Source organism: Ovis aries, chromosome 9, assembly GCF_016772045.2.
Source record: "Ovis aries strain OAR_USU_Benz2616 breed Rambouillet chromosome 9, ARS-UI_Ramb_v3.0, whole genome shotgun sequence".
Classification (NCBI taxonomy): Eukaryota; Metazoa; Chordata; class Mammalia; order Artiodactyla; family Bovidae; genus Ovis; species Ovis aries.
Window position 1 is genome coordinate 39635487 of NC_056062.1, and position 13198 is coordinate 39648684.

A 13198-nucleotide genomic window follows, 5' to 3' on the forward strand; every position below is an offset into this window, starting at 1 on the left:
AATTCGACATCTTAAAATCTCAGTCTATAATAACAGAAAAAGACAGCAACCAAAAAGAAAGGAGTCTGTAGCAAAAGAAGTCTGCCTTTCCCTGTTTTATATATATATATATATACACACACGCACACACACACAAATATAAATCATCTGAAAATGAAAGTAGTAAAATAAAATAGTTTGGTGGTATGGGGCAGGCCAGATCAGTCTCTCTTCCTGTCTCTACCTCTGTCTGTGAGACCGGGGTACCATTTATCACTGAGCACCTGGCCCTAGTGGTAAAGAACCTGCCTGCCAAGGAGGAGACTCAAGTTTGGTCCCTGGGTCAGAAAGATTCCCTGGAGAAGGAAATGGCAACCTGCTCCAGTATTCTTGCCTGGAGAATCCCATGGACAGAGGAGCCTGAGGGTGTGCAGTCCGTGGGGCTGTAATGAGTCGGGCACGACTGAGCAACCAAGCACAGACACAGACACAGACACACACACAGACACACACACACACACACACACACACACACACACACACACACACCCTGACTCTCATGTTTCAGGATGTCAAGCCTTGTCCAGATCCCCAGTCCCTTTCCCCCATGGCTCAGTCATCTCCTGCCCTTGGGCTGATGTAGGAAAAATTCTCCAGCCCACCACATGGTAGCTGGGGAGTTTTGGCAACTTATTTCACCTTATTTGTTCTGTGAAGATGGGGTTGATAATTCCCATCTCACGGTACGTCGTAAAGGTGAGGGCAGATGGTGAAGGAGCAATCACCTCCACCAGTGTCACTACCAGCCTCCTTCCTGCCTGTCTCCACGTGGGGAGAGGAGACCTCCAGGGCCTTTGTCCGGATGGCGGAGCTCCTCTCCTCCCCACCCCCCACCACCCAGGCTTCCCGCTTCCCCCAGACTCAACTGCTGTGAGTTCTTTCCATTCAGGCAGAAATCAGAGGGTCTGAGGGTGAGAGGGAATCTGAGCCAGACAAAGAGGCGATTACCCCCACATGACTGCCTACTAAGAATTCTGGCTGGAGAAAGGGCTCTTCCGCAACTTATTTTTTTGCTAATTCTGCCCAAAGAGGGAAGACCTTTGGTCCACAGACTGCCCTGGTCTCATTGTCCTGGTGTAATTCAATGAAGCCAACTCCGGTGTTTACTATGCTTTATCTCTTCTCTCCTGTATTTCCCTGATTTATCAGCAGCTGTTAACCCCAGTTAGCACCAGTTCGGTTGACCAAGTCCTGCTAACGCTAGCATCTTTTACACACACACACACACACACACACACACACACCCCTCCAAGAAAAACCTCACCTTTAAGTGGAGGGTGGGTGGTACCCTGTGTTTCTCAGGTGAGGCCTGAGTATGTGATGGAGAAAGATGAAAATTGCTCCCCATTACCCCCACCCTGCTCTTCTAAACTAAGTTTAGGAGAATCAATTATAATCCTTAAATCTTCTCATTCTTACATGGGCTTATTTCTTACTTAGCTCTGGTATCCCACTTTGAGCCAGTCAGAGGGAAAAAAAAAAAGCCCTTTGCACTGGCAATACCACACTCTATGCACCCACAAGGATGAGATTCTGGGATCCATCAACAAAAGCCCTGGCTGCTTCCCTAGTAATCCTAAAGATCAACAGAAGAAATTGCTTGAAGTGGGTGGATAAATTCCTTAGAATAATCCTGCCCAAACCCTTCAGAGTTCTTTTACGATGCCTTTATATCTCTCAGCTTTCACCTAGGAAGAATCCAAAGTGTCACCAAAAAGAATGTGCCAGGCTGTTGAGAAGGAGCATGGCAGCTTCCAAAGGACTTGGATTTGAAGACATCTATTTGAAGAGTACTGGGAGAACAAGTCCTGTTGATGCTAACTGGAAGGCTGAGGGAAAGTTTTAGCCAGGTTTCAATGGGATGGAGAGAAAGTCGCTTTTTTCACCCTGTTGAAAATGTCAAGGGAGGCCAAATCACCTGGTTGGCCAGGTCAGCTTCAACCCTACTAGAAACTTGTCTGGTGGGCTGAATTGGAATGAGGCCTGGGGCCAGCAGGCTGCAGTGAAAGGTATGGTCTGGCAGGCAGAGCTGAGGCAAGTGGGCCAATTCCCTGGCAGTGGGCATTGTGGACTGCACGCTATGGGTGGGAAAATTTCATGGCATCATGTAGGGTGGGATGTATTCACTGCAAAGAACAAGACCAGAGATAGAAGCTCGGTTGGTGCTTGAGAAGCACATGAGTTCGAGGCAAGGCCAAGGGCCAGATCCTTCTCCAAGTCTTATTTCTAAGCAGAAATCTTCCTACCATAGTCTCCCTTCCTCTGGTCCAGAATATCCCAGACTTCATAGTAACACATCAAAAGAAGCTAGCTGGAGCAGATACTTCTGACTGACCACCAAGTTCTGTTATTCTCATTATCAGTTGAAAAAAGGGCACATCCTTTTAAAACTGAAATAGAATTGACATACAGTAAAGAGCAAATTCCATGGGCTTCCCTGGTAGTGCAGTGGTAAAGAATCTGTCTGCAATGCAGGAGATGTGGGTTCACTCTCTGACCTGGGAAGATCCCCTGGAGAAAGGAATGGCGACCCACTCCAGTATTCTTGCCTGGGAAATCCCATGGACAGAGGAGCCTGGCAGGCTACAGTCTATAGGGTTGCAAAAGAGTTGTACCCAACTAAGTGACTAACACTTTCCTTTTCATACTCAAGAAATCGACGGTCCAATGGAAGTCTTCTGATTTTGGTTTGTCTCTAGCCAGTCTGGAATTAGAGAGTTGTCAGTAGCGTAGGGACAAGATTATGCTTTCAAAAGATCTTGTCTTTTGAAAGACAAGATCTTTCTTTCAAAGCAGCTGGACATGTGCAGACATATGGCGGCAAATCAGTGATTTTCTCTTGATATTAAAAAAAAATCACATTAAGGTGAAACTGAACTTTGCCCCCTCTGTCTGCCGTATGAGAAGAAGGTACCCATGTATTGGTACATACAAACCTGTATTTGATCTAAATCTTCCCAGAGTAAGTGAAAATGTGTCATTACCATTTATTTAGGTTCTTACAATGGGCCATAAACTCTCGATGCAGAAACACCTGATGTGAAGAGCTGACTCATTGGAAAAGACTGATGCTGGGAAAGATTGAGGGAAGAAGGAGAAGGGGGTGATAGAGGATGAGATGATTGGATGGCATCACTGACTCAGCAGACTTGCATTTGAGCAAACTCTCGGAGACAGTGAAGGATAGGGAAGCCTAGCTTGCTGCAGTCCATGGGGTCACAAAGAGTTGGACATGACTTTGTGACTGAACCACAACAAAACTCTTATATAATCCAGCCTATTTAACTGATGCTTAAAGATGAGGAAACAGATTCAAAGAAGATAACTAACTTCTCATCACCATGGAGACAGTGCGGGACAGAAGCAACCAGAAGCGGTACCAGAAACCCATCCTGGTACCCAAAGGCCAAGTCCCCTCCTGAAAGCTCTGCTGCTTTGTATTTTGATTGTTCAATGTGTTGTTTCGGGCTTTTGATTTTTACATGAGAAATAACTTCCCAGACTCTGGTTCTGCTCTCACCACCTCCTCACCCCCAGGCTGGAGACTAGCCTCTATTACTCAGAAGAACTTATGAAACTCTGTACTTCTCCATATTCAAGCATCAGCACGTCTGACTTTTGTTTTCAGTCCAGAACCTGCTCTATTTTCACAGAACAAAATTCCAGCTCCATTCTGAAAATGAAACGACAGCTGGTCCCCGGAAAACAAGCCAGATCCTGGGTCCCTCCTTTAGCACAATCCAAAGTCATGGTTTTCTGGTTAGGTGCTTCCAAGGCCTGTCCCCTTGATAAGGGCTTTCAGACAGACCAAAGCAGGGGAAAATGAAAGAGACCCTTTCTTTTTCTTGTTGTTCCAGATCAGATAACGTTGCCTGATTAGTTCCTCCACTGTGAATTCACACCGCATGTACCCACATGCCAGCCCTCTGCTAAAGACCATCAGCTGTATTGCTTCCTGCACAATCATTCATATTTGCCTCATGCCTTCCCTCCTCCACCTCTGTTTCCTGCTCCTCCCCATGAAGCAGCAAAATGCCTGCAAAGAAAATGTGTCAACAGGTAAAATTTATAGGAGTTTCCTGGCCCACACAGAAACGTGAACCACAGGCCTCCCCAAAGGAGATATTTTCTTACCCAAGACACTTATCCTCCTGAATACGCTGTGATTCATTCACATCTGAGTTCTCCAGAGACACCAGGTATCTTTTTGATAGAATCAGAGTGTGGAGCTCCCGTTTGGGAACAGTGACTTTGATGAGGGCCAGTTGGGATTATTTAGCTGTGGTTACAGAAAAACCCAACCCAAACTGTCTTAGTCAAAAAGGGAATTTATTGACTCAGACATGGAAAAGAGAATGCTAGCTACAGACAAGACTCAATTCAGGGCTCAGACTTCTCAGTGGCACCTGCCTAATTTTAAAAACTTTATTCCTTGCTCTGCCTTCCTTTGTGTTGACTGCAGTCTTGGATTTTATGGCAGAAAGGTCCCCGCTAACCCACTTATTCTCTTATATTTTATGCCAAGGGTTTTATGTGACAGTCTCTTCCCCAGAAGATGCAGTGAAAATGTCATTGCATTTCATTGGCTCTGACTAGGTCACATATGGTCCACGAAGATTGAAGGACAGGGAAATGAGACATGCTGATTGCTTAGACCTGGATCACAAGATCCACCCTGAGACTGGGTGTGAAGTCCACTTTAATGGGACTGCATGGAAATCAGGTACCGTCACCAGGAAGACTCCAGTAATGTTTACTGCGTCGTGTGTTGCCTTATAACAAAGGATGCATGTATATTATATAATGTTTAATGTCCACTGTTGAAGTCAGCTGTGTACCTTGAAAGTAGATAGAACCTGCTCATGTAAAATAAGAATTTATGCCCAAAGCCAGGCTAGTTGGAGAAAAGGTTATTTGCTATTTAACTTTCAGGAGTGAGCCTAGAAAACATGCAAAAGTTCCTCAAAGTCTACAGCAGGACTGGCTTGCATTCTTAAAGCACAATGAGCCTCTGCCCGCCTCGTAGTGAAAACTATGGCAGTGAGCCTTTCTTATTGGTTTCACTGATTTTTGTTTTCTAAGAAGACTGTGATGTTTTAAAAATCTTTGTAGCCTGGTTAGGCTGGTTTTACAGGACTGAAAGAGTTTGCAGCAGAAAGTTGAGAGGTCTTTGGAGGTATTTTGACCATACAGACACCAAAAGATATTCCCTAAAATATTCTTTCTTCCAATCATTCAACTTTCTCATTTGTCTTTCTAAATAAACATCTGGGATTAGGTTATTCATTGTTCTTATCAACTCTTAATGATAAATATTCATCCTTTTAACCACTGAACAGTTGTTATTGGTTATGTACTTCTTAGATCAAACACTTGGTTGACTATATCAGATCTTCTCTAAGCGCTTCACATGCATTATTTCATTTCTGCTTCATAACAATTCTATGGCATAGAGACTATGATTACCATTCGAATTGTATGGAAGATGGAACAGATATAGAAAAGTTTACATATCTTGCCCAAGGTCGCATAGTTTGAGCCAAAGATTTTAAAACCATACTATATAAACAGATTTTGCCCCTGCCCCCCAGGATATGGCATAGGAAGACATTGTGCGTACTAAGTCACTTTAGTCGTGTCTGACTCTTTGTGACACTCTGGACTGTAGCCTGCCAGGCTCCTCTGTCCATGGAATTCTCCAGGCAAGAATACTGGAGTAGGTTGCCATGCCCTCCTCCAAGGGATCTTCCCGATCCAGGGATGGAACTCATTCTCTTGTGTCTCCTGCATTGGCGGGCAGGTTTGTTGCCACTAGTGCCACCTGGGAAGCACACAGGAAGACAGACCTATAAATAAACAAGTGCATTTGGTATTGTATTTGCTGTGATAATGATGTGTACAAGGGACAGTGAAGAAGAGAGAGAGAGAAAGCAGTCATTTCCCTGGTCAGGGCTGGAGGATTTGAAACAACTGAGTCTTGGGAAACGTTCTCTAGAGGAGCTGAGGTGGATAAGAAGATGTTTTCCATCTGGAAGGTGATGGGGGCTGAGAACAGCATCGCGGAAATCAGAACCCGAGCAAGCAAAGCACAGATGCATTATGGGAGAAATGCAAGCTACCTGGCCTGGGTGGAGCCTGGGGTTCAAGAAGGACAGACATAGGAGGAGACAAGCAGGACCCAGTCCATGAAGGGCCTGGTTGGGACTTGGTCAGGAGACAATGGGGAACTGTTGAAGGACCTTAAGGAAAAGGTACTGTACTGTACTCAGTCACTTTAGTCATGTCCGACTCTTTGCAACCCATGGACTGTAGCCCACCAGGCTCCTCTGTCCACGGGATTCTCCAGGCAAGGATACTGGAGTGGATAGCCATTCCCTCCTCCAGGGGATCTTCCCCATTCAGAAACTGAACCTAAGTCTCCTGTGTTGCAGGCAGATTTTTTTCCCATCTGAGCCACTAGGGAAACCCATATGGATTATACGCATATGTGTATACATACATAATACATTTATGATACCCATATGTCTGCATACCTACAAACATACACACACATATTAGTGCTACGACACATGCACATGTATACTGTCATTGACACACAAAGTGTGTATTCACTCATTGTATGTATATGTATGTACAAGCCGTATATTTTGAGCACACAAAAAAATTCCCAACAATAATCCAAACCATTTTTTAAAAGCTCCCACTTTGGACTCAGTAGCTTCCTCCAGGCCTCGTGCTATTTTTTTTTTTCTGGTAAACAAAGTTTTCACTTTTATTTATTTCCTGTTTTTCCCATTCAGTTTGAAACAAGACAAGAGTGACTCACTCAGCACAAAAATGACTGAGTCGCTACCACGCATGTATCCGTGCTCAGTTGTTCAGTTGTGTCTCTTTGCGACCCTGTGGACCGTAGCCTGCCAGGCTCCTCTGTCCATGGGATTTCGCAGGCAAGAATACTGGAGTGATTTGCCATTTCCTTCTCCACGCGGGACACTATATATATGAAAGCAGGCAGAGTTGTATAATACACCACAAGGAATCTTTGCAAATAACTCATTGTCTGATGTCAGCAAATCCTCTATAACCTTTTTCTGTTTTTAAAAGCAAAACATTCACAGGCAACTATGCTTCATATTATGTAACAACCTAATTGGGAAAAAAATTTTGAAAAAAATAGATACATGTATATGTATAACTGAAAGAAGTTTAATCTGTATGAAGCATAGGGAAATAACATTCTATTTATTGTAGATTTGGAGCAAAACTCAGAAACACTTAATTAGAATATTGTAAGCAGAAACCACTTTTTGTTTCAATTCTCATTAATGATATTTTGTGAAGGACAGGGAAGCCTGGTGTGCTGTGGTTCATGGGGTTGCAAAGCCCGACACAACTTAGCAACTGTACAATAAAAACAACAACAAAAATATTTTGTAAATTTTTAGGCTACTTTGCTCAGCAATGACAGTCTATATAGTACAATTTAGTTTTAAGTTATATGTGAAATCCCAGTGTGTCTTAGCTATTCAGGACGCGAATGCTCACAGAAGCAGCAGAAGTGTGAGTGACCCTCATGCTATTTAAATATGGCGGTGACCCCGGGGCTGCAGAGCAGAGGGAAGATGGGAGTGCTAACTGTCCATTCCACACACACAGCAGCGGGTGCAGAGCTGGGACCGTGGTCCCCAGTAAGAGGTCGCCTTCACGCCTATGATGCCCGAAGACAGACCCGCAGTCCCCCTCAGCAGCTGATTAGTTAGAAGACTATTTATAGACCTCAGCGCTTTTCTCAAGACTCCTTCTCAATTCCTGCCCTCCCTGGCTCTCAGCAGACAAACTCACCTTGTGAGTCATTGAGAAAATTGAGGTCATGCGTGTACTTTCTGGTAACTTCCCACCCTTTACCTACAATTTACCTACACCCACTTCTGTCCTCCCAGCCTGACCTCCAAAGGTAAGGTGGCCCCCTCCAGGGCACGCAAGCCTCTCTGGGGGATCTGCGTCCTCTGGGCTCCTGGGTTCATCTCCCACTGCTTTCCCTTCCAGGAGGCTCTCCAATTTCTAGGTCCATTTCCACCATGGATGCCCCTCTGCCTGTGGAGAGGCTGTGCTCTCATTGGTTTCCTGGACTCTGCAGTAGCCTTCTGACCTGCCTCGCATTTCCAAATGCCCTCTTCCACAGCAGCAGCCACATGGCATCTTTTAAAATGCAGGATCATGGACAATTCCCAGCATACCAGCGCCAACTCTCCTACATTGCATTATTTCCAGAAATCATATCAGAATATAGGTAACTACTGGTGATATTGCGTGCATATGTGCTCAGCGGCTCAGTCCTCTCCCACTCTTTGTGACCCCATGAACTGCAGCCAGCCAGGCTCCTCTGGCCATGGGATTTTACAGGTGAGAATACTGGAGTGGGTTGCCATTCCCTTCTCAAAGGGATCTTCCCATCCCAGGGATCCAACCCATGTCTCTTGCATCTCATGCATGGGCAGGTGGATTCTTTACCACTAGTGCCACCTGGGTAGCCCAAGGGTTGTATTAAATCCTCTCTACTTTCCCCTTCCCTCCCTTCCTTTCCTCCCTCCCTTTGAAAGTAAGCCGTTTGCATTTGTGAGTAGCCGTTAATAAGTAACACAGTTCTCAGGGTCCACCTTAGAGCAGATGTCTTGAGCCAGTTACCAGGCTTCCTTCCATGTGCCTTGTCAGGCACCTCCCCGTCCTCCCCATCCTTCCCTGGCTCTGCTCTCAGCACCTCTTGAAAATTAGGGACACTAGCACCTCCTTGGTTGCTACCTATCTTTGTTCAGTCTTAATGTCCCTGGTCCCTGCCTGTTTTCAGACGTCCCAGCACACGACTCCCTTCCCCTCCCAGCACTAGAAAGGTTTCTTTTCCCCTCCCTGGATGTCTCTTGCTCTGACTTCCTCTTGAATGCCTGTGTTTGTGGGGTTCTGAGCAGAACCCCTCTCTCCGAGCTCTCCCGGCTTTCTGTGGGTGACTTTATCCCTTGGCATGTTTTGTGCATAGTCCTCATATCATGCTTATAATCCTCATCATTTTAGTTTCATCCGCTGAGTCTTCGAGAGCTGAAGTTTGTCAGCAATGAGGTTTGCTTACTGGGCTGTAGGTATTAATCCAAGAAGAATTACAGCTTGGTTTTTCTAAAACCTTTCTTCTTGTTTTATTGTCAATACTATTAATATATTCCTGAGGACAATGAAGGTTTAATGACATGTTGAGATAAAGCAGCGCATTTTCTCAAGTCTTTAAGAAAATCTAGTTGCAAAAAAGGCCTTTCATGCCTCCCGGAGCCTATGGCATTTCCGGCGCTGGGATTCAAATGGGCACGGGTGCTGAGGTGGAGAACCAGGCTCTTCTATGGATCTGATCTCAGGCTTTAGCGGGAAGCTGTGCTCTCTCGCCATCCCCCTGGATGGGGAGATGGCCAGGTTGCAGCTAGCGTTGCACAGAGAGGACAGCGACTTTGAAGATTGTCCAACAAGAGTTTTACATGACCTTCACTCGGAAGTACAAACTCTGAAGGATGAAGTCAATATTATTCTTGATAAAGCAAGCTTGCAAAGTCAACAAAGTGTTGGTTTCATAAAGGCAACAAAAATATTGATGAAAAAGAATTCAGTGGATATCATGAAAATAAAAGAGTTTTTCCAGAAGTATGAATATAATCTACATGCCAAGAAAAATTCAGTGGTTGAACAAGGAGTCGCTGACTCTAAACCAGAGTCCAGTTCAGGTCAGTTCAGTCGCTCAGTCATGTCTGACTCTTTGTGACCCCATGAACTGCAGCATGCCAGGCCTCCCTGTCCATCACCAACTCCCAGAGTTCACTCAAACTCATGTGCATCGAGTCCATGATGCCATCCAGCCATCTCATCCTTGGTCGTCCCCTTCTCCTCCTGCCCCCAATCTTTCCCAGCATCAGGGTCTTTTCCAATGTGTCAACTCTTTGCATGAGGTGGCCAAAGTATTGGAGTTTCAGCCTCAGCATCAGTCCTTCCAATGAACACCCAAGACTGGTCTCCTTTAGGATGGATTGGTTGGATCTCCTTGCAGTCCAAGGGACTCTCAAGAGTCTTCTCCAACACCACAGTTCAAAAGCATCAAACAGTCCAGCTCTCACATCCATACATGACCACTGTAAAAACCATAGCCTTGACTAGATGGACCTTTGCTGGTAAAGTAATGTCTCTGCTTTTGAATATGCTATCTAGGTTGGTCATAACTTTCCTTCCAAGGAGTAAGCGTCTTTTAATTTCATGGCTGCAATCACCATCTGCAGTGATTTTGGAGCCCCCCAAAATAAAGTCTGACTCTGTTTCCACTGTTTCCCATCTTTTTCCCATGAAGTGATGGAACCAGATGCCATGATTTTTGTTTTCTGAATGTTGAGCTTTAAGCCAACTTTTTCACTCTCCTCTTTCACTTTCTCAAGAGGCTTTTTAATTCCTCTTCACTTTCTGCCATAAGGGTGGTGTCATCTGCATATCTGAGGTTATTGATATTTCTCCCTGCAATCTTGATTCCAGCTTGTGCTTCTTCCAGCCCAGTGTTTCTCATGATGTACTCTGCATAGAAGTTAAATAAGCAGGGTGACAGTATACAGCCTTGACGTACTCCTTTTCCTATTTGGAACCAGTCTGTCGTTCCATGTCCACTTCTAACTGCTGCTTCCTGGCCTGCATACAGATTTCTCAAGAGGCAGGTCAGGTGGTCTTGTATTCCCATTTCTTTCAAAATTTTCCACAGTTTATTGTGATCCACACAGTCAAAGGCTTTGGCATAGTCGATAAAGCAGAAACATATAGATGTTTTTCTGGAACTCTCTTGCTTTTCCATGATCCAGCGGATGTTGGCAATTTGATCTCTGGTTCCTCTGCCTTTTCTAAAACCAGCTTGAACATCAGGAAGTTCACGGTTCATGTGTTGCTGAATCCTGGCTTGGAGAATTTTGAGCATTACTTTACTAGCGTGTGAGATGAGTGCAATTGTGTGGTAGTTTGAGCATTCTTTGGCATTGCCTTTCTTTGGGATTGGAATGAAAACTGACCGTTTCTGGTCTTGTGGCCACTGCTGAGTTTTCCAAATTTGCTGGCATATAGAGTGCAGCACTTTGACAGCATCATCTTCCAGGATTTGAAGTAGCTCAACTGGAATTCCATCACCTCCACTAGCTTTGTCCATAGTGATGCTTTCCAAGGCCCACTGGACTTCACATTCCAGGATGTCTGGCTCTAGGTGAGTGATCACACCATTGTGATTATCTGGGTTGTGAAGATCTTTTTTGGCTCTTCTTTCCGGTTGTTTGCTGCTTGGGGTGGGTTTGGCAGAACTTGGGATACAATGCACTACTCAAGTCCAAAATCAGAAAGTTGTGAACTACGTGGTGCCTTCTCAGAAACAGAAGTGCTTAGAGCACTAAATACTACTTGAGTAGTACATTGTATCCCAAGTTCTGACAAACTCACCCCAAGCAGCAAACAACCAGAAGGAAGAACCAAAAATTTTAACTCCATTTTCCAAATAGTCACTAGTAAAAACTCCAAAATGTGCACTAATGATGGATGATTTTGAGTGTGTAACTCCTAAATTAGAACACTTCGGTGTCTCTGAATATACTATGTGCTTAAATGACGATTACATGATTGGACTTAAAAATGTGAAGACTAACAGTGAGGAGACCATAGACAGAGGAGAAGGGCCCAATGATAATGTCTTTGTCCCTCCTGGCCTCAAGACCCAGCCGTTGGAAAAAAAATGATGCTGAGCACACCCATTCTCCCTTCTGCACTGGTTTGAAAGTCCCTTCTGCAAAGAGCAGCACGGCTTTGGTATCCACAAATTATCCATTATTGAAAGCAAACTGTTCATCAAATGCTTTGGAAATGAAAAAAAGTGCATTGTTAGTTTCAAATTCAGGCAAGTGCTTTGAGAATTTTGCAGGTCCCTCTTCTCCTACGATTTCTTCTTATGAGAATCTTCTCAAAACACCTACACCTCCTGAAGTTACTATAGAAGATTCCAAAAGATATTTGCCAGATTTTGTCAAAAGAAAGCTGAGCCCCGAAGAATTGATGCTTTTGAATTGTGGTGTTGGAGAAGACTCTTGAGAGTCCCTTAGACTGCAGGAAGATCCAACCAGTCCATTCTAGAGGAGATCAGTCCTGGATGTTCTTTGGAAGGAATGATGTTAAACTGAAACTCCAGTACTTTGGCCACCTCATGAGAAGAGTTGACTCATTAGAAAAATCTCTAATGCTGGGAGGGATTGGGAGCAGGAGGAGAAGGGGACGGCAGAGGATGAGATGGCTGGATGGCATCACCGACTCGATGGACGTGAGTTTGAGTGAACTCAGGGAGTTGGTGATGGACAGGGAGGCCTGGCGTGCTGCGATTCATGGGGTTGCAGAGTTGCACACGACTGAGCGACTGAACTGAACTGAGCTGAACTCAAACCTAGCGACTCTGGGAGAAGTTAGAATGGTGTCACCCAGCAAACTGTTCCTTCCTCAGCATGGAGGACAGAACGTGTGAGATGCTGGCAACAAAGAAAACTGGTGAAGAAATGATGTGGGTCCATCCTTCCATTATAGAAACTGAGCAGAGATGAAAGCAAATCTGGTCTCATTTTATTTTTGACGTTGCCCTACATCTTCCCCCTTTTGAAAAACTGACTCATATTAAAGATGAATATGGTCACTGATGTCATAAAATGCTTTTTGTTAAATATGATTTAATCTAACCTGTCTTATTGATGTGTAGATCAGCTACTCACTTTTGAAAGATCATTATTATTTCACTGATTTCAAGTTTACCCTGCCTCGTGAAACTGTGTGGTTTAAGTAATATTAGGAAGCAGGATAAATAATTTTTTAAATGTAAAAGTTACTGTTTGCCACTCAAATGAGACCACCTTCAGTCTTCTCAGGGCTGGACAGTTGTTGCTAGAGCTAGGCTTCTTCCTTGGGACTGTCTCTGCCCACTGTCTCCTCTGATGACTGTCCCAAGTCTTCTACACCTTTTATTTCAACAGTGCTCTTTAAGACACTGCTGTTTACAAAAGACAGCCTAAACTGATTCAGAGAAAGAGGAATTTACAGGCCTCAGTAGCTAAACTGAAGTGGGTGTCCCAAACAT

The 13198-nt window shown here is 44.5% G+C and overlaps 1 pseudogene; it reads left to right on the forward strand.

Annotated features, from left to right (window-relative positions):
- Positions 1-3380: 3380 nt before the first annotated feature.
- On the forward strand, positions 3381-12622 carry LOC101111378 (spindle and kinetochore-associated protein 3-like; annotated as a pseudogene).
- Positions 12623-13198: the final 576 nt, after the last annotated feature.